The sequence below is a fragment of the Protopterus annectens genome, chromosome 6.part0 (assembly GCF_019279795.1).
Source record: "Protopterus annectens isolate FY-2018-M chromosome 6.part0, PAN1.0, whole genome shotgun sequence".
NCBI classification, from domain to species: Eukaryota; Metazoa; Chordata; order Ceratodontiformes; family Protopteridae; genus Protopterus; species Protopterus annectens.
The window spans coordinates 1,158,913,108-1,158,937,686 of record NC_056737.1 but is presented as its reverse complement, the minus strand read 5'-3'; the positions used below and the strand labels follow the sequence as shown (position 1 = coordinate 1,158,937,686).

General features: G+C 45.9%; 1 protein-coding gene across 1 annotated transcript in view; it reads left to right on the top strand.

The window, feature by feature from the left end:
• IFIH1 (interferon induced with helicase C domain 1) overlaps positions 1–24,579 on the top strand; it is a 2,457,004-nt gene that overhangs the window by 481,130 nt on the left and 1,951,295 nt on the right. The window lies entirely within an intron of this gene.

The window sequence follows — 24,579 nt, the reverse complement described above, 5'->3', positions numbered from 1 at the left end:
ATGTCCCTTTTGGCAACTAGGTGAACAGACTACAGGATGCACATTCCCCTTCTAAACACTGTTCAGCAGACGGCCATGGCTCTGGCACAAGTTGTCTGTTGCTATGATGCCCCTTTGGAAGATGCTTGTGTCAGCTGTAGAGTCGATTATGGTGGCCAGTTTGCAGTCATCTGCATATTTGGACAGCCACAGTCCATTCGTGTTGGCCTGTACCTCCAATAAATATATACCAAACAAGAGGGTCCCAGGACTGAGCCTTGTGGGACACAACCCGTAACTGTTATGGGGTCTGGCATGGCTCCAGCAATGCTAACCATGTGGGTTCTGTTCTTGAGCCACTGTGCAATCCATCTAGTGACATAGGGGCTTATATTTAAGCTGGTGAGCTTCCCTAGAATGCCCAAGTGGGGTATTGTTGCGAAGGCGTTTGCAAGATCCAGGTAGGCTGTGTGAACCACCTTCCCCTCGGCAATGGCCTTGGTGACTGTATCAAAGAAATCATCCGGGTTACACCCGGTAGTGCTGGTGTGCTCTCAGTAGCCCTGAACCAGGCATCTGTTACTGCACAGATATCGATGTTTTCCATGCCAAGGAGTGTTTTGGGTGCATGCATCTGGAGGTTTAGACATCTGGCGTTGGGTAGCATTGCTCTTAGTGTCTTATCCCTTGTGATACCTATGAAGGTGGGTTTGTCATTTGAGCCCTGCCTAACATAGGCACTATGGGGGTAGCAAGAGCCTTTGCCAATATCTGAAAGGCCAGGGGTGACAGGTGCAGGCCGTCCCTAGCAAAGCAGGTAGTTCAACAAAAGATGAATGTGTGAAGGTGTAGTGCCTGTGATTAGTTAGCAGTAGCATATATGACTGCTCACGTGGACACATGCCAGGCAGGTCATATGCACTGTGTCACAGGCAATGTACATGTGAACAGGACAAACAGTGACAACCTGTCAAGTGGGACATGGACATACATATAGTAGGCTATGCAGATGGCACTAGGAGTCCACAGAAGCTCTATAACTATGCATTGCAGGTGTGATCAGTATTCCAGGGTATTTGCAAGCAAACATGCATGCAAACAAAGATACAGTAAACAGGGCTCCATGTAGTCCATTGTACAACAAACAAGCTGTACCAGTTCCAGTAGGTAACACTGCAAATATGCAGGCACTATGCACATGTACATGGAAATACACGGGTCAGATGGCTAGGGTCCAGTCTCAGTGCACACAAGTGTACAGAACATGCATGTACTGTCAGGATGTACAATAACTGGATAGAAACCCATGTGCTCATACCTGCAGTAATACACATGTCAAATAACAGACACTGAGCCTTCACTCAGTGGTTCCATACTTAGTAGGATGTATGCTCCCTGGCCTGCCACCACAGTATCCCTGACATATATGGGGACTCTCTCTCCTGTGACAGTTAGTTATGTGTGTTGGGGCTGTCTAGCATGGTGTGAGATGTGAGCATGCAGTGCTAGGGTGCTCCTGTGTGTCCTGTACCAGTCGTGTAGTACTGCACACATATCAACATCCTCAAACATCTGCATTGCAGAGTCTAGTGTGGGCAACATGCCACTTGCAATTTACATGTCCATCATTGTGTATTACTACATTCATTACCCTATCCCCTGTGCTACCTATGTATGTAGCCTTCTGTTGACATCATTACCACCAGTATGCCAACATGTGCAGATGATACACTATGGTACTTACCATGGGTGTAGACAACAGGACATGACAATCACACACTTACTGCATCAGGCATGCTGTGATATACCCACAATTAATTCAGCACACAGTACTGTTAACAACATGATACTATTACTACACATCTATGTGGTCACCCTGTGCATCAGCAACATGTTAACCTGTACCTGCACAGTTGTTACAGATTGCAGGAGGTGGCACAGTTTCATCATATGCACAGGGTGTGAACTGGGTATGCCTGAGTCAGCCACCCATACCACCAATTGACATGTATGTGTATGTGTGTTGGTGAGGGACAGCAGTAGAAGGTGGGGCAATGTTGATGCAGTGTGTGCTTGTATGCGGTAGCCCTAGGTGTTGTCAATTTGCATGTGTGTATGGATGCACACAGTTCCACCTCATGGCTGCCATATACTGGTGTTTGTGGACAGCCACAGACTGTACCTGCCAGGTCATACAGATCAGTGTCTCTGGCCACGGACACGGTACCTGTGCCTTGCAGGGTGCTACGGACCGTATCCGGTACCAACCCAGACTGGGTACTGTCATCAGAAGCAGGTGTTCGTTGACTGGACACAGATCCCTGTCGGGCCTGGCCAGAGCCACGTGCACGTGGTCTCCTGGGGCGGTCTGATGACAGCACAGACCCAGCATTGCTGGGGCTGCTGCTGGCACTATGAGGCGGCCGCGGCCCTGTTGTCGTCCGCGCCGACGGCCAGCTGCTGCTTTTGCTGGCATACGGCCACGTCGACGCCTCAACCGCCCACCATCACCCTGGCTCATGGACATGTAGTTGTGGAACCGGTCTAATATGTCCCCACGTCTGTCTATGACATCAGTGAAATCACGGATGGCAGCCGCAATGTCACGCATACTGTCAGTCATGGCTGTGCGACATGCTGCCAGCTCCCTCAGACCCTGTCTGGTGTACCGTTCCATACGTGACTGTGCCTGCATGACAGTCTGAAACATAGCTGAGGTTGTAAGACCTCTGTGGGCACGTCTGACAGGGGCAGTACGCCCATGGATGCCCCCACGAGAACCCCTGGACATCTGTCTGTGTGGTACCATCTCTGGGCCATGCCCATGGCTGCTGTGTGGGGAGGCATGTGCCACAGATACCACATTACCCTGGTCAATGCTCACTGTATGCTGTCCATCACCTAGGGACAGTGGTGACAAGGGGTGTATTGGCAGGATAACTGTGCGCATTGATGGGGTCGACAGCTGTGTACTGTCAATCGGCTGACCAATGGCGAACCCTGGCATACCTTCCTGTGCCATTACACCGATGTCATCATTATCAGTACCCACGGCACCTGACTCAGGTTCCCTGCTACATGACACCAGAACAGCAACAGAACCTGTGGGAAGGAAACAGGAAACACAGTTTACAATGTCTGCACATTACCAGCGATGCACACATGCACAGGTGCACACATGCTCACCTGCACACATGCACAGGTGCACACCTGCACACGTGCACACCTGCACACATGCACACATGCACAGGTGCACACATGCACACCTGCACAGGTGCACACATGCACACCTGCACAGGTGCACACATGCACACCTGCACACATGCACACATGCACAGGTGCACACATGCACACATGCACACAGTTTCACACAATTGTACAGTACTCAGTGTGCGTGATATCAACACACAGACACAGACACACCTACATGCATACAAAGAGCACTACTACGTGAGCCAAATAGTACTATTACTATCAACACTATTACAGGAATTGTTAATACACACTCACCAGCATGGATAGGCTGCATTGCTGTTATACCAGAGGGTCCTGCAGACATGAAGAAACTAATGTCAGTGGGCACAACTGTGCCATTGTTACTGAGTATGATACAGGTCAGGAGTACAACAGTCGCCTTTCACAGGTCAGCAGCTAATATTGAGGATATCACACTTGCACATTAAATACTATGGTGACAGCTACAAACCAAGGACACACCTCACACATGCATTAACTACCAGTGTACACAACAGTCAACTATACATATGACATATTACCTGCACGTTCACTGTCTTGCTGCTGTGTGGCTCCAGCCTCCATCATGATGCATGTCTGCTGCTGTTGTTGTTGCTGGTGGACTGGAGCCACTACACTCAGAAGTAGTCCCCTCCAGTCTGGTGAGTGGGGGATGTGTAGCCACCCCACCACCTGTGGCGACCTGTTGCCTGTGGATATCTGGCCTTGACGCTGACGGCCATGTCTGATTAAATCACTGCAGTGATGTCGTACCTGCTCATATGTCCTATTATGCGTGCCTATATCATTTACCCGACGGACAAGGTCTTGCCACAGTGCAGCCCTCTCCTGCTGATTCTGGCTGGTGCGGGAAAAGAGTATTGCATAGTCCCGCACCAGGCTCTGGTGTATCTCCTCATCCTCAGCTGTGGAGTAGGTGGGGTTCTGCGGGTGGGCCATGTACCTGAGAAAGAAAATAACCTGGTATCAGCAATATATGTCAGCAGAATTTGGCACACATACTACACATGCTACTCGACTGTTATGATACAACATATCTCACATATGTAGCATCTGTCTGTCTATTGGTGGATACACATGTAGATGGCCAGGTATCAGTGCTCGTCCAGCAACTGTGCAACAGTACCTGGCAGACTCCATACGACATACTACCAAACACCAGCAGTCAGAACACCGATTCAGGTCAGAAGCACCTCCTCACTCTGGGGTTTGTATCTAGGTACTGTATGGCCTACATCGGCAACTACTGTGGGCTGACCACACACTGATTGCCCTGGATATACATATCCCACCTCCACCACCAGCACAGATGACTATAGTGCATAACATTACAGATACAAACTTTGCACTTTGTAACAGTGATATGGTATCCTTACAGCCCACTGGGCCAGTGGCAGATACAACCCACAATGCTGACCCCTACACAATTGCTTTCTACAGACATCTCCAAGAATGCATGGATCATGCAATCCCATATATGACCAAGACACTCTCCACAAAGGGACAGCATCCTGTCTGGTGGACCCCAACCATAGACAGATTGTATTACAGAAGATGGAAGCTACTGCAAGACAGAGCATCATTCACTAAAGGGAGGGCATGTCTGAGCAGCACTGGTAAGGATCTATTTCCCATCATACTGACTACATGGGCAACGTTGAGAGGGAAATCAAGAGTGACACTACAGATGACCAGGAGGCCTTCTTCAGTTATGTTAGCAACCTGGTCAGGAGCCATCCTCTATGCCCATAGGTAGTACACAACGCATATTTCACTGACACCACAGATATCGACAACATTGTGGCGGACAGGTTCAGTGCAGGTGTCACCCGCCTCTCCCCTGTAATAAGGCATAGTTATCCCAGCTGACTGTAACCTCCCGTCATCACAGATGTCCAGGTGAGAGACACCCAGGACAGCAGAATACACAACATGGATGGGACCTGATGGTATCCCCAGTTGCATGCTACATAACCTCTGACAGGAGCTAAACACACATATAGAAGTGCTATGTAACACTAGCCTGACTACAGGATATGTACCTGTACACTGGCGCACAGCAGCAGTGGTTCCACTCCATGAAGGAGGCACCTCACCATACCAATACAATACAACACAATACATTACATTACAATACAATACTATACAATATGCTATTGCCCCTGTGTCTACAGCAGCGTACTGTTCTGCTACCCTGACCATTGTGACACATGTGGTGTGATGGTACCTGCTGCCGTCACACAGTTACACAGGGTGACTCATATGGCATATTACCTATCTGACTAACATTCAGCAGGGGTATGTGTGACATGTACTCATGGGGAGTCTCGCTTCTTAACACTGTGTGGTTTATTGCAGGGTGTGTCTTATCTGTGAGTAGGAACTCTTACCTCCACATGTGCACACTATTGCAGTGGCATGGACGACACACAGCAGACATTTAGGTTGTGGATGGTGGGAGGTGTTACTATGGTTGTTGGACATCTGTCATGGGTGTGACCTCCATATGTAAATCTGGGAGTGGTAACCTCTATGTGGGTAGCATATGTGTACTCTGTGGTGTCAGTCACTGTGCATTGGTAATGTGTTTGAGTGCGTTGTCACAGTGTTGTACATGTCACTGTGTCCTTCTCCATATCTGTTGCTGTCATGTGAGGTCCATACCATGGCATCCATTATGTGGTGTGGGGGGTACACCGACCTGCATGTCCATACCTGACTCACCATGTCTGCGGACACATACCATGTGCAGGTATTCCAGGGATAGTGTGCCACTGTGACTATCATTGGGGCCACTATTGTACACATTTCTGAACCTGCTCACCCTTGACACATGCAGTGGTGGGCGGCCAATCACATATCTGGTGGTTACTGGTGTAGGTGATCTGGAATGTGGTATGATACTCCGGATTTGACACTGGTGTTCACTCCATGCCTTTGTCACCAGGCACCTGTTGCAATACATCTGTACACATGTGCCTCACTCAGACTTTATATACATCTCTCTCTCTCTATATATATATATATATATATATATATATATATGTATATATATATATATATATATATATATATATATATATATATATATATATATATATATATATATGTCCGTATACATATACACATATATATATTGATGTACATATATTGCTGTAGATGTGGAGGGGGGGCACAGAGGGGGTGTGAGTGACAGAGGGGGTGGGACAGGCTGTGTTGCAGGCCATCATATACAATCATACCTGTAGGTAGTCAGATCAGTCTGTCTATGTATATGTATCTACATATATCTATATCTGCATGTGTGCATTACATAGATATGTTGGTACAATATTCTATCGACATCTGTCTATGTATTCCTACATCTCTCTCTCTATGTATGTATACATATATGCATATCATATATATATATATATATATATATATATATATATATATATATATATATATACATATATATATATACACATACATATGTTGACATACATACATATCCATATGTTAGACAGGTATATCAACATATTTGTCTACCATACTGTATACACACACTAACATACTGCTAAACATACATAGCTGTGTAACCTAATTTGTACATGGCACTACAACCTACAATCAAACAACATTGATATGTGCACATAGATGCTCTCACATACAAATGTATGTACAGCCTTCACTGATAGTTGCTGTATGTCTCCTGCCCTTTACACATCTTCATATACATATGGATACAGACCACTGACACATATGGAGGGTTCACAGTATGTAGACCTTTATAGTATTACTTTACATTACCTGTGTTTGTCACAGCTGCTTGTGCTGCTGTCTGGTTCTCTGTCCTGCTGCTCCACTTCCCAGTTGTCAGCTTTCAGGTAGCTGTTGCTGAACAATTTGTTTCTGTCTGCTTAATTGCAGTTTTCTCTGTCTCTCTCTCTCTCTCTCTCTCTCTCTGTCTCTGTCTGTCTCTCACATCCTTCTCAGGGTGCAATGAAAGTATTGCATGCGTGGACATGGAGTACAGCATACTTTTGTAGGTATCTGCATATGCCCATGTGATGGCCTCTGCACCAATTGTTAGCCAGCATTTGCTAATTGCATGCAGCCAGTTGTGTACTGATTGCAGTTCTCACTGTGATTTCAGAACAGTGCTATAAAAAGGTGTGTAAGACAGGCGTAGCCCTTTCAGATGTTAAGGGCAGGGACCATGCTGTTATGCTGTGGACAATGTTCTGTGAGTGTAAAGGTTGGTATCTCTCTCATATTTCCAGGTGTGTTGTAGATTAACATTCCTCCATTCATTTCTCCAGTTTCCTGTACTAACTGTGTATGTACACTGACAACTACAACTACTACTATTGTTAATGTGTGTGTGTGTGTGTGCTTTCCTTTCACTTTTGCTTGCACTCTGTTGCTAAGGCTTCAATAGTTGCCCTTTACAGTCGCTACTTGTATGCCTGCTAGGTGTCTTGACTGTAGTGTGCTGCTGTAGCTTTCCTATTTTCCATGTACATTCACACCTTGGAATGCTTGCTATATCTGCTAGGTTGTTACAGCATGCAGTGTGGTCTGGCCATGGTGTGGGCCTTGACATCTATTAGGGTATTTGAGTATGCTGCTGAGCAGGCCCCAGAGACTTTCAGGTTCATCAGTTATGTGCCTCATGGAATGGTACATATCAGTGGGGTACACCCATTAAAATGTCTGGTATGCTGCAGTTGTGACTGTGGGTTAGCATGAGCATATGTATTACTACACTTTTTCTGCCATGTGAGTGGTGAATACTTTCCGGACTCCATAGTTACCATTGCATGTGTTACACCTTTCTGCCTACTGTTTGTACATTTCACATAGGGTCTGTGGGGCATCCCTGTAAGACATTCACTGTTGCTATGTCTAGGTTCTTAACTATTCAAATATGGTGGTGTTGGACCCGTCATGTGTACAGATATTTGCAGGCTGTCCACATTTCTGCCTCATAATTTGGTCAATATCTCATGCACACCTTTATCTGGCAAGTCACTCTGGGCTCAAGTCAGAATATGGTGACAAACATTTAAGTTCCAGACTGCATACCCTTCCAAACATCCCACAAAGTGTAGACCCTGTTACTTTCTGAACTGTCTGCGTTTGTTGTAACCTTATTTGTAATGTGTCCCTGGTTTTGGGCCTTTGCTCCACATATTTTATTACTTGGTCCGGTTGTGTTCCTGTAAGAGATTGTGGGGTATGGGCAGTGCTTATCCTGCTGTGAGTATGTGTGTGTCTTGCAAGGTGCTATGGTGACATTATTACCTAGCATGGCTGTTTCTGTTCACACACTACTATTATGGAAATCCACCAGTTTTGTTTGTGATTCTAAATGTCATGCTTTGTGTACTACACATCTATATTCCCTTTACATTCATTCCTACTGTTACATGATATATTTACTTTAGCACAATGTTTTTATATAAGAGTCATGGCTTAGTGGTAAGTCATGCAGACTATAGTTGCCAAGGCCCTGGGTTCGGGACTCACAGTGGGATTTTATTTTTCTTTTGAACTGAGTACAGGACCTGTCAATCAAAGTGCCTATGGCACTTTTAAGCAGTTGTAACTGGGTTAGCGCTGGTTTGCGCGGAGCTCACGCATGCGCACTGGCGGTTAGCTCCGCACACACAAGCGCACACCCGCTTACAACCGCTTAAACGTGGTTACTCTTACACACCCGCTATTTTCCTTGAAAGAAAAGAAAATGGGGAGACAGGAAAGTGGTGAAAAGGGGTCACAAAGAGGGTAAGACAGTAGGGAAACAAGCTTGGGATGTGCAGGAGGGATGTAGGTAAGGCCCATAGCTGCCCATTTCTTCAGCAGCAACAGCTGTGCATATGTATGTAATTTGGTGTGACATTTGAAACCTTCCACCCCTGAGAGAGGTGTTAGGACAACAATAATACTTGTTGTACAGCCAATTGGAATTGATAGGTTCCATGTCCAGTAGACATGTGCGGAATGGGCAGCTATGTATGGGGCGTAATTTTTTGTGGGTACAGAGTGCCCTTTTTTTTTTTTTTTTTCAGGTGAGAGTGGTATGTCAGGTGAAGGTAGTCGGTACAGCTGGGGAGGTAGGTTGGGTAGGTTAACAGACAAGACAAACAAGACGCATACAGGGGCGGTGTATGACACGTGTGGGGGTTACACAATTGACGGGACGGAGGTTTGGATATCCAGAGCCCATGAGCCCACAGATGGCAACAGTGGAACTGATATCCCCACCCATAGGCAGTTGCCACTGTTCCTACACTGCTCAGGATGGGGCTGTGCTGGGGGCTGTGTGGCGGGCAGCGGGCATGCCCGTTAGTTGCGCCACCCGTGCCTCGAGCTGGCGTGGTGGCTCGAGGACAGAGTCCCGAATCTCCCTCGCACCACAGTCCGGACGTTACGGAGGGTGAGTGGTGGATCTCCTCCGCCACACTTGCAGAGGGGCGAGCCCCATCCTGCAGCGCTTCCACCCGCAGGTGGCACAGGGCCACCGGAGGAGGGTCCGGACTGCACTAGTGCCAGGTGCACTCGCCAGCTGAGGTGGGAGAGGTGGGTCCGCTGGAACCCGCCTTCCCTGTCGTTCTATGTTTTGCATTATGTCATGACAGTTTGGGTTAGTGACATATAATACCATTCACAATTAGTTGTAACAGCATGCATTAGTATTCCCATTAACCAAACACTCAGATATTCACACCATTGAACAGCGTGCATAACACATGCATAATTTGAACAGAAATACACAGTCCAACAACATGCAGGGTTAATTGATGGCAACAGGCCATCAGGTGTGGATGTATGAACAGGGCAGATGCATCAACAGACATGCAAATATATATGACCCAACAGGACAAACGTCCAGGGTGTTAATTGTGATTGCACATACCATTTTCACGTGGAATGGGTTATATGTAGTTATAGGTTGGGGTGAAGAAAGTAATATTAACACCTTTGGATAACAATACATATGCTGTACATTTCTAATAGCTACAGTTATATACACACTACTGTTCTAACTGCAGTTTCCTATATGTTAACTATTTCAACTTGGTGATAGGACTGTTAATGCAACATCAATATACATTCTATGGTTCTTCATACACATTCATATCTAGCTTGGTTCAGCTACATCTAGGGTACATTGGCTTCATATGGCTGTAGACAAGTGTGGATGTATGGTATATCAGACAAACATCCTATCTGCATATTGCAGACTGAGAGCAACATATCTTGATTTTGGGATACACATTCCAGATGCAGCAACACTTTGAACAGATTTAGCTGTTTGGTGTTGAATCTCACATGCATTTCATTCTGTCCTGACTGCAGTATACTTTATTCAGGGTTATTACTACTGTATTGCTGGATTCATGGCACTTTCTCACGCTCTCTCACTTGCTTTCATTTTACTATTCAGGATGGTACATCTAGGCTTTATTGACATGTTTTAACAGTAGTTACTACAATCCTTTCCAGCAGTCTCACTTCTGTCATGTTTCAGTATTTCCACAGGGATATATTTCACACATGTGATTTATCATCTTCTGCAGCTATACTTTTCAGCCTGCTGCAGGTTGTGTACTATTTTCTTACAGGCAGGGCATTTTTATTTCAGGATATATGTCAGCACAGTTTCATGTTTAGCTTACACTTACAGGCTGCAAACTATTGTGATCAAGCAGTACTTGTATACACTTTCACACTGTTACTTGCAGATTTTATTCCTTACTGACTACACTGCACTCTTATGCTGACTGTCATACTTTTATATTTCTTTACAGTTACTGGTAGTGGATTACTGACCTGCCTGGTGGTGCAACCGCACCAGCCTATCGCCATAGGCTCTGCGGTTCGCAGAACGGACACCTGCAGCTGTAATATAAATGAAGTAATATTGGAATACACATCTCCATAATATCAGCTAGTTTAACTTTTTACATACATAATTAAATGTTACTTACTCAGTGGTGGGGCGTTGGGTGTTTGCCGGGCCTCCTGGATCCAAAGGTTCAGTTGGTCCTGCTTGCGTCTCTTCAGGTCCGCATGGTGGTGACGGACCTGCTCACCTGTCCTTGGAATTCCTGTGGCACTGGTGAGTTCATGAGCCAACTGGTCCCACGCCTCAGCCTTGTACGCTCCCCAGAGGACCTGGCCCTGCATGAGTTGGGCCTCATGATTGTGGACTAGGAGCCAGGCCATGTACCTGGACTCCTCAACACCCCACCTCTGCGATCGGAAGCGACTACCCTCTCCTACTCCTGACATTCTGCCTGCAGGTCTGTTCTACAATCGTTTATGCTGTGTATTCCCGCCTATGGGGCTTATATAGTCCGTTTTTCCCGCACATATCTGTGATTGGCCATTTTGGAATTGTATCAATTTCAGTAAACCTGCATTGTCATGCTCTAGTTTGTATTCATTCCTATATATGAGCTATTATTGCATTTCTAGGTACTGCTGTCATGGCTTAGTGGTTCTGTACCTTGACTATGGTGTATAGTATCCTGGGTTCGAACCTGGCCACTGCTTTTTATTTTTCATGACTGTCTAGACATGTTGAGGGGTGTGTCTGTGTAAAGGCAGTTTTGATACGGCTTGCTCAACGTTGCCCGTCGGTTAGCTCGTTTGCGCGGTGCGCAGCTCCGCGCAAACGGGTACGCTGGTTTAAGCCTCATTTGGCTATCGGCACGCATATTCCGCTCAGCTCAGTTAGGGGCACATATATTTAGCATGGTAAACCACTGCTCAGCTACGGGCACTCATTTTGCACCAGTTAAACCAATGCTTATCTACGGGCACATACACTCACTCTGTTGAACTGTAGCTCAGCTATGGGCACATCTGGCAGTTTCTATTCATTTCTTAACTCACATTTCTTCAATATAAATGGGCTATTTCATTGCATTTTACATATATTGTGGTTTTATGTGTACATATTTGTCAGGGACTTGTTTCCTGCTTATTTTGCAAAAAAAAAATTGGTGCTGTGGGGGCTCGAACCATGAATGCCTGCTCTGCAGCCAACATCTCTACCGCTACGCTATTGCTTCCTGGCTTATTTTGCATATTTAGTTCTTATATGCTTTCCCACTGACTGCTAACTGTAGCTGCGCTTACGGGCACGCCAGCATAACGAGCACTCACGGTTAAACATCTTTACAATTTAAAAAAAATATGACATGTTCATTTAGATTGTTTTATGTTTAATAGTCTGTAGGGGCATGTGTTGTGTTGTGTTTATTCACATTTCCGTGGACTCTGTTGTGGGTGTCTACTTTGGGCACTTTTACACTTCTGGGGGCGTGTCCGCTTGCAGGGCTCAGCCTACGGACACGCCCCCTACTGTCTTACATGGACCGTGTTCGACTTAGGTGTGATTCAGCATGCTCTCATGAATATGCAGAGCATGCTGACATCACTCCGTTTAACTGCAGCCTCCGTGTAAGAGTTATAACTCTTACACGGAGGCTTCGTGAATCCTGGGGATAGTTGGAGGGGATTATTAGTCTGGGTTACTACATAGGCATAGTCAGTGGATTTTAAGGTATTATCTAATTTGCTTTTTGAAGAGTTTCACTGAAGAAAGAGATGAGAGTTCCCTGCGAAGCAGATTCCAGGTTTTACCCACGGTGTTGGAGAACAGTGAATCCCCAGTCTTATTTTTGGATTTAAGTGTAGATACTAGTACTTTATTTGCTGAGTGAAGGGTTGTCAGATTATTATAAGAGGTTAGAAGGCTAGTAAGTATTGGAGTATTATTGGGATGATAAAGTATCTTGTGGGCAATAATAAGTTGGTGAAACTGAAGTTGATTATGTAGTTCCAGCCAACCTAGTTGCTTTAGGTTTTGACAGTGGTGAGTTCTAAATGAGGAACCTGTAGCAAATCTGGCAATGTTATTGTAGGAGGTAGCCAGTGTGTTGAAGTTGTTTTTTGATAGATTGGTATAAATGGGAGAGGCATAGAGGAGGGTAGAGATTAGATGGGTATGGGTAATAGTTGTTCTAGCTGTTGAAGTAAGGAAGGGTTTAATCCTGTAGAGGGAGCCTAGTTTTCTGTTAACTGATTTTATTGTTGTGTTAATATGTGTGTCAAAGTTAAGGTTATGATCTATTGTTACTCCTAAGAACTTGGTGGTTGGGTCGGGAGATATGACAATGCCATCGTTGGATGTAACTGTGTAGTCAATTGGAGAGGACTTTTGTGTGAAAGTGAAGAGCAGTAATTTTGTCTTTTTGAGGTTCACGAGGAGGCTGTGCTGTAAGAATCAGTTTTCTGCTATGTTAAGCACTGTTTGGGTAAGGGACTGGAGTTCAGGTGCAGAGGTGGCAGAGCATATTAGTGTGGAGTCGTCAGCATATTGTATACATGTGGCTTGAGGAATTATTAGATTTAGATCATTGATAAAAATTTAGAAAAGGAGAGGGCCCAAGATTGAGCCTTGAGAAACGCCTAGGGTAATAGGAAGGTGTGAGGATATATTATTCTCCCAAAGCACGGCCTGTTGCCTGTTTTCTAGGTAGGATTTAAACCAACGTAATGCCTGTGTATCTAGTGAGAAAGACTTAAGTATATTCATAAGTAGCTGATGGTTAACCATATCAAAGGCTTTTGACAGGTCGATAAAGAGTGCAGAGGATAGAGTATTGTTGTTATGATTTTTGTTAATGCAGTCAGAAAAGGAGAGGAGGGCTGTGGTGGTACTGTGGAAAGGCCTGAAGCCATGCTGACAGCTAGCTAGTAAGTTATTTTGCAGTAAGTGGTCTAGTAGTTGCCAGTGGATACATGTTTCCATTATTTTTGCTAAAGGAGAGAGTAAAGCTATTGGGCGATAGTTTCAGAGTTCACTTGAGTTGCCACCCTTATGTAGTGGGATAATGTGGGAGATATGTTCCAGATAGATTGGATGGTTCCTTCAGTAATGGTTCAATTTATAAGGATGGAAATAGGAAAGGCTACTACTGTTGTTGCTATCTGCAGATATTTTGCTTGTAGAAGGTCAGCTGAGGGGTACAAGGTTTGAGTTTTTGAAGAAGAGTGCAGATGAGGGATGTTGGGACTGGTTGTAAATGAAATGAGGGAGGTAAACTAGTCAAGGAGGATGACAGACTTGTGCTAACTGGAGGTAATGAATTAGCTAGAGATTGGACTGCCTCAGTAAAGAAGGTATTAAAGGCATTAGCAGTATGCTTGGGATTCTCATGGGTGGAGCCTGTTGGGGTTGGTGTTTTGGACTGACCTGGATGTGGGAGTCTATTTATACCTGCCCAGAACTTTTGAGGTTTCCATCAGCTTGACTCTAATTTGCAAATGGCATATCAGTTGGTGGAAAGGGACACGCTGGTCCACAATTGGCCCCTGGGTCACCTGCATGCTTATCCACCACTCCTGCTGATTCAGAAGTTTCTTCAGAAGGCAAGCAGGCTGAAGAGCTCAGTCATCCTCATTGCCCCCTTCTGGCATCATCAGGTTTGGTTCCCCTTCTTCTGTTCTCATCTGAAATATCCTCCATGGGTACTAAAGCCAAGACAGGATCTCCTCTCTCACCTGTCAGGAATGCAGCACCTAAATCTTTGCTCTCTCAGGCTGACTGCTTGATTTCAATGCTAGCAAGACGGTCCAAGCTTGCTCCTCCAGTCCATAACTTAATTCTAGCTTTGCAAAAGGTTTCTACTAAGAAGGTCTACACCAGTAAGTGGAAAAGATTCACTGTTTGGGCTACAGATAGGAATATTGACCCTTTCTCAGCACCAGTCATGGATATTTCCTAGTACCCTGTTTAAGGAAGGAGCTAACTTCTCTACTATAAAGCTTCAAATAGCTGCAATTTCTAATTGTCACGGTGCCAGCCATTCTTGTTCCCTGTCCACCTTTAGATTATGCAAATCTTTTATGAAAGGTATTTTCTTGTTGAGGCATCCCATCAAGGACCTCACCCCTCCTTGGGACCTCACTGTTGTGCTGCAGGGGTTGACTCATAGACCCTTTGAACCAACTGCCAATTGCAATATGAAGTTTTTGTCATGGAAGACTATCTTTTTGGGGGCCATCACTTCATCTAAGAGAATTTCTGAATTGCAGGCCTTATCTTCCAAGCCGTCTTACATAATTTTTCATAAGGATAGGGTTTCTCTACATACCAATCCCTCCTTCATGCCTAAAGTAGCCAGAAAAAACAATGCCAGTCAATCCTTTCATTTACCAGTGTTCTTTCCAATTTTTTTTCTAACAAAGGGGAGCACGTTCTACATCTTGTCGATCAACTGTGGCTAACAAAGTCAGCCAAGCAGTTGCCAAGATCACTTTAGCAAAATGGATAACTGGTTGTATCTCTTTCATTTACTCACAAAAGGGCCTAGAGTTACCTTGACCTCCTAGGGCACATTCCACCAGGGCTATGGCTACTTCTTCTGCCATCTCATCTAGAACCTCCATTGATACTTGTGCTGTAGCAACATGGTCTAACAATCACAACTTTGTGGCACACTGTAAGTTAGTTATCGTTTCTAGGAGCAGGGCTTCCATCGGCTTGATGGTGCTCCGGCATATCCTTTCATGAGGGCCACCCGGGAATCGCGTATCTGAGGTCTGTGACCCTGTTGTGAGGAGGAATGAAGAAGACAACATCAGATTAGAAAGTTATGTCTTACCATAACTTGGCATCTGTGTTGTGTATCTTCATTCCTCCTCAATTTCCCACCCAACCATCTCCCTGCCTCATTTTTCTAGAGGACTGTGGAACATGGTGGGACTCTTAAGGTCCCATGTCTGAGCCTCATCTGCATTCTTCTTTGCTGTCCGGGTTATGGATGTATGGAATAAGAAAACTCGATCTGAGGTGCTTGAGTGGGTGTAGTGCATTATGGGTAAGAGGGAGGAGCTTGAGAGTCACATCCAAGTCTGGAGAATGTGGCCAAGCTGGATCAGAGGATCGGATCTGAAACCCTATCGTGAGGAGGAATGAAGATAAACAACACAGATGCCAAGTTATTGTGAGACGCAACTTTCCAGTCAAGAAAGGAAAGCTATTTCCTTTCCTGATATTCACATGAAAACCTCCCAGTAACACTAGTCTCAAATTTGTCTGTATAGTACCAGAGTTATGGGAAGGTTTTTCTCAAATTAAGGTATAGGGTTTGTGTTTGAGGAAGGGACTACTACAGCCACACAAATGCTTTCACTGTTGTTTAAATAGTTCTTTTATTTATCTGTTATAACTAATAAAAATATTTTAGTAAAAAATGCTCTCACTGCCTCCAATTCCACTCACCTTTCACAGGAAACAGCCCTTCAACATTTTGAATGTTCAGCTATCCATCTGTTCAATATTAAGCACTACCCCTATCACTCAGTGACCAAACCAACATTCAGTCAACTCGAGGGAAGCCATATATATGGGTAGAGATAGATCTATGTATCTAAAAGTACATACAGATATTCTGATATTTAGAAATCTACTTAGGTAGTATTTTCTTGTGTGTGCATTTGTCTTCCTTGTGTGTTGTGCCCTTTTTCCTAGGATGTATAAGACCATTGGCTTTGAGAATTGTTCTGGTTATAAGTTAACCTCCTCTTAAGATGCTCACGATTGTTGTGTATATTGTCTGGGTTTGGCCCATCTAGACGGTGACTTCTAGATTTGTGCTTCCTATGGGACTATTGCCTGTGTGACCACAGAACCAAATAAGAAGTTATGTACTCACCATAACGTTCCATGTGAGTTGTTCATCTCGCCTTCATTCTTGACTGATGGGTTTGGAGCCGATCCATCGGCTCCAGTACTGCCACATGCAAAGCTCGAGGTCTTCCAGTAGTTCGAGGCCAAGCTCCTATCCCATGATGCACTGTAAATTACCTCAGATCTTGTTTGCTGCATGTACTATAACCCTATATAATAGCTATTCCCCTATGGAAGGGAAGAAGAAATTGAGCAACCAGTATGAGACCAACATCTAGGTCAGCTGTCAGCCAGGAGGAGAAGGAGGGAGGGACGTAAGAATGAAGGCGAGATGAACAACTCACATGGAGCATTATGGTGAGTACATAACTTCTTAATGTGAAGTTGTTCAATCTCTCTGTTCATTCTTAACTGATGGGTAGCGTCCCAAGCACCATCAATCTCAGGTGGCTCACGGGAGTACATTTCTCAGGACCGTGGACCCAAAGGAAGCCATGTCCCTGGACGCCTTATCAACTTTGTAATGAGTGATAAAGGTATGAGGTTTTGACTAAGTGGCTGCTGCACAAATGTTATCAAGGGGCAGTTTGGCTGAAAACGCAGAGGATGTAGAAACTGCTTTGGTTGAGTGAGCTTTAATCTTGTGTTACAAGGGCATATTAGAAGTTGACTAGACAAAAGTGATACAGTCAGATAACCATTTAGACAGAGTTGTTTTAGCCACTGGTCTACCTTTCCTGGATTCAGAGATTGAAACAAAAAGCTGGTCTGATTTCCTGAAATCTTTTGTTCTATCCAAATAAAATCTGAGCTGTCTGTGAACATCAAGTTGGAGCAGCATATACTCTAACTTGTTGGAATGACTAGGGAAGAAAACTGGTAACTCAATAACTTGGTTAATATTGCTTTCTGAAGAAGCTTTGGGCAAAAAGGAAGGATTTGTCCTAAGTGATACTCTGTCAGCAATAAAAATCAAATAAGGAGTGCTGATAGATAAGGCTTGAAGTTCTGACACTCTGCAGGAAGTAATAGCTACCAGAAAAATGGTTTTCCACAACAAATATTTGAGGTCACAAGATGATGCTGGTTCAAACGGAGGGAGAATTATACGTGAAAGCATACAATTTAGATTCCATGGAGAATAGGGAGTTTTCACAGGTGGTCTCATATGAAATGTCCCCTTGAGAAAGGCTTTGGATAACTTGTGGGACATGATATTTAACCCGTCAACCCCAAGATAAAAATTAGATATAGCAGCCAACTGAACCCGAACTGTCGCTGCTGCCGCTCCATTGTTAAAAATCGTAGTCAAGAATTCTAGTATGGTTGTCATGGGGGCTTGGTAAGGATCAATATTATTCTTAGAGTCCCATATGGAAAATCTCTTCCACTTACTAAGATATAATCTGCTAGTGGACGGGTTATGAGAAGACAAAAGGATCTGTTTTGTCTCATTGGAAAGGTTATGAAGCCTGACTATGAGGGGAACTGGAGCAGCCAAGCTGTCAGCTTCAATGACTACAGAAAGGGATGAAGGTCCCCCGACGGGTGTGTCAGAAGGTCTGGAACTGGGTCCAGAATCCAGGGATCTTCCACGAGATGATGTTGAAGGAATGGGAACCAAATCTGCCGAGGCCAATGAGGGGCTATAAGGATGATGGTCGTTCCCAGGGATTTTGCTTTCTGTAGAACCTTGGGTATCAGTGGTATTGGTGGAAAATGCATAGAGAAGACCTGGGGACCAATCGTGTACGAGTGCGTCCCTCGGGGCTTCTCCCGGAGAGGGAATCAGGGCAAAGTAGCTTCTGCATTTTGTGTAGATGTGACTGGCAAAAAGGTCGCAGCAAGGCTGGCCCCATTTGCGGAAAATCCTGTCTGCATTCTTTTTCTTGAGAGACCACTTGTGTGGCAACAAGATTGTCCTGCTTAGTTTGTCTGCCATCATGTTGGATCTCCCCGGGATGTGCGTTGCCGACAGAAAGCGCTGGGAGGAAACAGCCCACTGCCAAACTCTGAGGACTTCTCGGCAAAGGGGGTAAGATCTGGTTCCCCCTTGCTTGTTCAAGTACCAGACTACTGACATATTGTCTGTTTGAATCGCAATCGTTCCTAGAAAAAGAGAGTCCTGGAAGTACTGCGATGCCAAAAGTACTGCTCTCATCTCCAGAACATTGATATGCAAATCTGACTCCTGATCGGTCCATGTGCCTTGGGCAGTCTTTCCCTGAAAATGCTCGCCCCCACCCTATCAGGGAAGCGTCCATGGTCACAATGGCTACTGGGGGGTGTAGAGCAAAGGGGTGTCCTGTGGTGACATGGAGAGATGCCAACCACCACTGGAAGTCTTTCTTGCAAGAGCTTGTAATCAATATTGTGTGGTCCATGGGTAGTTCCTGGTAAGACCATTTAGTGAACAACAGCCACTGAAGGATCCGCATATGCATTCTTGCTAATGGTATGGCTAGGAGTGCTGCAGCCATCATACCCAATACTTTCAGAACTTCTGAAGCTGGTGCTCTGCCTTTCGATTCCAATGTGCTGACATGCTGACGAAGAAAAAAGACTCTTTCTATTAGTAGCCTTAGAGTGGTGGTTGAGGTGTCTAGCTCTGCCATGATAAAAATGATATGCTGCAATGGCGACAAGGCAGACTTTTCTGAGTTGACTGTAATGTCTAGATGACTGCAGAGTGACAGAGTGTACTGCCTTGCCTGAATCAGTTGATGCCTGGTGGTGGTGATAAGGAGCCAATTGTCTAGGTACAGAAACACCTGGAATCCTTGACGCCTCAGGTGAGCAGTGACCACTGCCATGCATTTGGTGAACACTCTGGGGGCTGTAGTGAGACCAAAGTGCAGGGCTTGAAATTGAAAATAATTGCCTCCCAGCCGGAAACGCAGGTGATCTCTGGATGGCCTGGCCATCTTTATGTGTTAGTACGCATCCTTGAGATGTATCGAGCACATCCAATTGTCTTTCCCTAAGAAGGGAAGTATAGACTGAAGTATGTCCATCCGGAACTTCTCTTTCTTTACATAATGGTTGAGTCTGCTGAAGTTCAAAATGGGTCTCCAGTCCCCTGTTTTCTTTGGAACCAAAAATAATCTTGAGTAAGTTCCGGATCCTGCTTGGTCTGCTGGGACTGGCTGGATGACTCTTTTTTTCTAGCAACTTTCGGACCTCTATAGTTGCTTGTTCCCTGTAACTGGGTGGAATGTCTGGGATTCTTCTTATGGACAGAGGGGGTGTGGCGAATGGTATGAAGTACCCTCTGGAAATGATACTTTGTACCCAGCTGTCTTTTGTTATCTTTTGCCAGGCATCTGGGTACAAAGATAAGCGACCCCCGACTGCCTCCAGAGCAGGACAGTTGGGCCGCCCTTCAGGAGTGCTGGTAGGGTTGCCCAGAGAAGTGATCTCTGTCACCCTGATGTTGCTGACCCTCACTGCTGCGAGGGTGGTGTCTTCCACTATTACCCCCTCCTCTGCCCCTGGGGGGGGGGTTCACCACGTGTGTCCTGAAAGGCTCCTTGGGCTTTCTGGAACCACATTTTCCCTCCCCTTTGACCTTTGGGATAAGGTCAGGTAGGGGTGGAAAAACAGACTCCGATGGCAGACAGTCTTTCCCTCCTGTTCACACCTGGTCATGGTTTAATATTTCCTTCACTTTAGGCCCAAAAAGGGATGAGCCATCAAATGGGGTGTTAACGAAGGATAACTTGAAGGGCTCCGCAAAGGAACACAAGCGCATCCAGGAATGTCTTCTAAGAGCGATCCGTGTACCCACTGCCCTACTCCTTCCATCAGCTGCATAAGATATGAGACGCATGGATGAGTTGACAATAAAATTTAGGGTAGAAACTGGGCAGCAACTTTATCAGAGGCACCTGCAGCTACTGTACCCTGAAGAGTATCTCCCAACTCCTTAAGGAGATCTCTTTGCAACCTAGTAAAATGGGTTAAGCAGTTCAGTGAACGGAGATCAAAGGTCGCTGAACTGAACATGCGTTTCCCATATCTATCCATGATTCTAGACTCTCTATTAGGGGATGGATAGACGACGAAGTCTCAGACATTTCCTTTTTGGTGGCCACCGCTACCACCATGGCATCAACGGGAACTCCTTTGGTTAAGAATGTTTTGTCTGGTGGGGCTGATATAAACTTGTTAGGCCTCCTAGGGACAGGCTCCATGGACTCCGGTGACTCCCACGCCCTTCGAGAAACCAACTGCATGAGCTCATCGAAGGGCGGAGACACCCAAGAGGTGGGGGGGTTGAGACCCGAAAGCCTTCAGGAGAACTGATTCATCCTCAGTAAGGCTTTTGGACTGCCACTCACCCCTCTGCCTAAGGATCTCAAGTATCTCAGCAAAGGAGATATCCTCAGAGGAGGACCATGGGGGCCCTTCTGACTCATCCAAGTCAGTGTCAGATGTTAAAGACTCCTGTGGGGAGTCCAAGTGTCTCCTCTTGCACAATCTCTTCCTGGGAACCTCCTCAGTGGGAGCCTCTGGGGAGGTCTCGGAAGAGCAGGTGGCACCCTGTGGGACTACCTGGGGCTCTGGGTCTCTACGCTTAGCCTGGATGATGGAAGCAGAAGCAGACACAGGCACTTTAGGGGATGAGGAGGCAAGGCCTGAATTCCAGGATGTCGTGGGGACAAAGCTCTCCTTATGGCATCAAAGGCACCACTGCTCCAATGGGAAGGAATCGACGGATCCGAGGAAACCATCAAACCCTCCCGCACCGAGGCAGTAGGCTCCGAGCCGGAGGTAGGAGCCGAGCTCATCCGAGCCGAAGCCCCGAGAGGAAGAGTCGACACCGACAAGTCGGTCTGACTATCCTTCCCGGATCCGACTGGAGAGTGTCGGCTCCTAGAGTCCCCGGTCGGCGCCGAGGACGTCAGAGTGGATGGAGCTGAGGACAATGGAATGAGTCTCGACTCCAAAGGCTCCACGATCAACAGGTTTGCTTCTTCTGTCTCCGAAGGGCCGATACGGCTCGGAGGAGGAGTAGCCAAAGCAGGAGTAGTGGTCTTCGACTTCGAAGCCACTTGGGTCGGAGCCGACAACAATTTAGCAAGGCCTTGTGCCTGTAAAAGCTTCTGCGCCGATCGATCCATATCCAAATCTGAAAGGCTGACAGATGACCTAGATGAATGCACCGATGGTGCCGACTGGAGCAATGGTGACTGAGGCACTTCAGATACTGGCTCCAAGGCTGTGGGCCGGCTCAAAAAAGAAAAGACAGTCGGCTCCAAAATCTGTGGAGCCGATGTCCCAGAGTCATCAGATTTCTTAGATTGTTTTGAATGCTTGGAGTCCTTAGATTCAACAGATGACTTAGAGGACCAAAGGTCAGAGTCAACTCTGAGGTTATTGGAGCCATCCTTGCCCTATGGGTGCGTTGGCTCTGAACAGCTCTGCTCTGGTCTCATCAGACCCAGCTGTGTTGTCTGCAGCGGTGGTGACTTCTAGGTCTGTGAACCAAGGAAGGTCTCTTCCCAGTCTTTCAGCTTGGCATTCTTGGAGGCAATTTTGTCTCAGTTGGCAACTGGGTCACTGTGTGCAGAGTCTGGTCCATCCAGGTTTTCTCATACATCTGGGGCTTTTGTGTCTCATAAACTTGTTCAGGGACAGTCCGCTTCCAAAGGCTTTCAGCAGCCCCAGGCCCAGGACACCCCTGCTGCTTCTTTGTCCCCTGAATTCTCCCACCAAGGAGATACATAAGAGTCAATGTAAGAGAAAGTACTTGTATTTCCCTGAAGAATCATTGGTAGAAGATTTAAAATTTGATGAAGGGCAAGGCTCCAATAAATCCCCCTGGAATGTCACCTCCTTTGGTGATCTTGTGGAACTGATGAGACGGTGGGGTGGGGGTGGTTAGACCACAGACCCATCCATGTCTTCGGTGGCGTGACCTCCATAAACACTCATTGCCCTCGTGTTCCTGAGGGCATGGAGAGAACCTAATGTGGTGGAGTCCATACCATGTAAGCCTAATAAAGTTTTAGTATCGCCCAAGGAAAGATCCTTCTGGAGCAAGGGTCCTGCAGTTGATTCCATTATGTTTCCTGCAGCCACAAAAACAGGTAAACTTGGGGGGCGGGCTTTTCTTCCACAAACTGCAACAGTTTTCCAAGACATGTCAGGTGAAGGTGCCTCCCGAGTCAGGGGAGGTGACTTTAATGGACACCTCCCTAGGGTCAGGGGTGACCCACAGAATTAGGGCTTCAGGGGACCCTTTTCTGGCAAGCCCGTGCAGCACTCCTAAAACTTTGCCTGACTGCTGCACTATGCAGGCAGATGAGGATGCTTGTTTCTTCACCCTCGAGTTTGGGAGGCTGTATCATTGGATGCCTGGGTGTTGTGAGTTATTTCCAGAAACAACACCATTCCCTTTCAGTTTATCCCACGTTAGAGAGAAAAAGACCTTCCAAACATATCACCCCATTAATGAAGGAAAGCAGCAGCAGAGATTTGAAAGCTGCTCATAGTCCCACCAGACCAGAGAGGAACTGATATCTATTCATGATTCTTTTAGGTGCCAAAGAAAAACAAGGGCCTTGGGCCCATTTGGACGAAAGCAAATTAAACTTTTTCATAAATCATATCAAGTTCCAGATTGTGACACTGCAGTCCATTCTGCCTCCTTTGGTGAAGAATGATTGGCCGTGCTTAATCAACCTCAACAAATGCCTTTGAGGCATTCTTGGAGTTCTTGTGCTCCAAACTGGGAGCCAGTCACTAGTAATTCTGAGCACTGCCATTTGGCCTCACCACAGCTCCCCATGTGTTCACCAAATGCACTGTAGTGGTAGCACTTTGGCTTAGGCTGCAGAGATTCCTGTCCTTTCTATACCTGGTCGACTGGCTCCTTATGGGGACTTCAAGGGCATCTTTAATTCAGGAGAGAGACTTCTTGCTCTTGCTGTACCTGTCCTTGGTCATTACAATTAATTTTGAAAAAATGTCCAACATCAAACTCTGGAGTTTATCAGATGACATCTAGGCACCACTAATCAGACTGACAGACTACCTGTCTCTGAAGAACATTATCCATACAACATCAAGACAATCGAGTTTTGTTACTTCATCCTTGGTTCTTCATCCTCACAGTTTAATGGTCTTAAGGGTTTTTCAGTATACTTTCAGTCCAATGGTCACTTGTGAATCACCAAGTGAATTTTCCTGTTTGTCTTACCAGCACTTGGAGCATCTCTTGGTGGTTAAGGGCTCATTAAGTTTCTGCAGGTTACCTGTCTGCGTTTTTCCCCCCTCCAAGGCCACAGTAACCACAGACAATTCTGTCCTTGGGTGGGAGGCTGGGTCATTTTGAAGGAAATACAGCCCAGGGTACCAAGTCCCAATCAGAAGCCCCATCTTCACATAAATATGTTGAGAAGAGAGCAGTCCTCCTAGCGGTGCAGACTTTTCAAGACTGCCTCCCCAAAGGTGTGACTGCTGTCCAGACTGACAACATGGCAGTGGTTTTATACATAAACATACAAGGGGAAAACCAGTCCTGTCCCCTGTGTTGAGAGGCTATAAGGGAATGGCAATAGGCAATGTCCCCTCAACACTTTCTGATACTAATGCGCATTCCGGAGAAATCTAATATTCTAGTGGATAATTTGAGCAAGAGCATT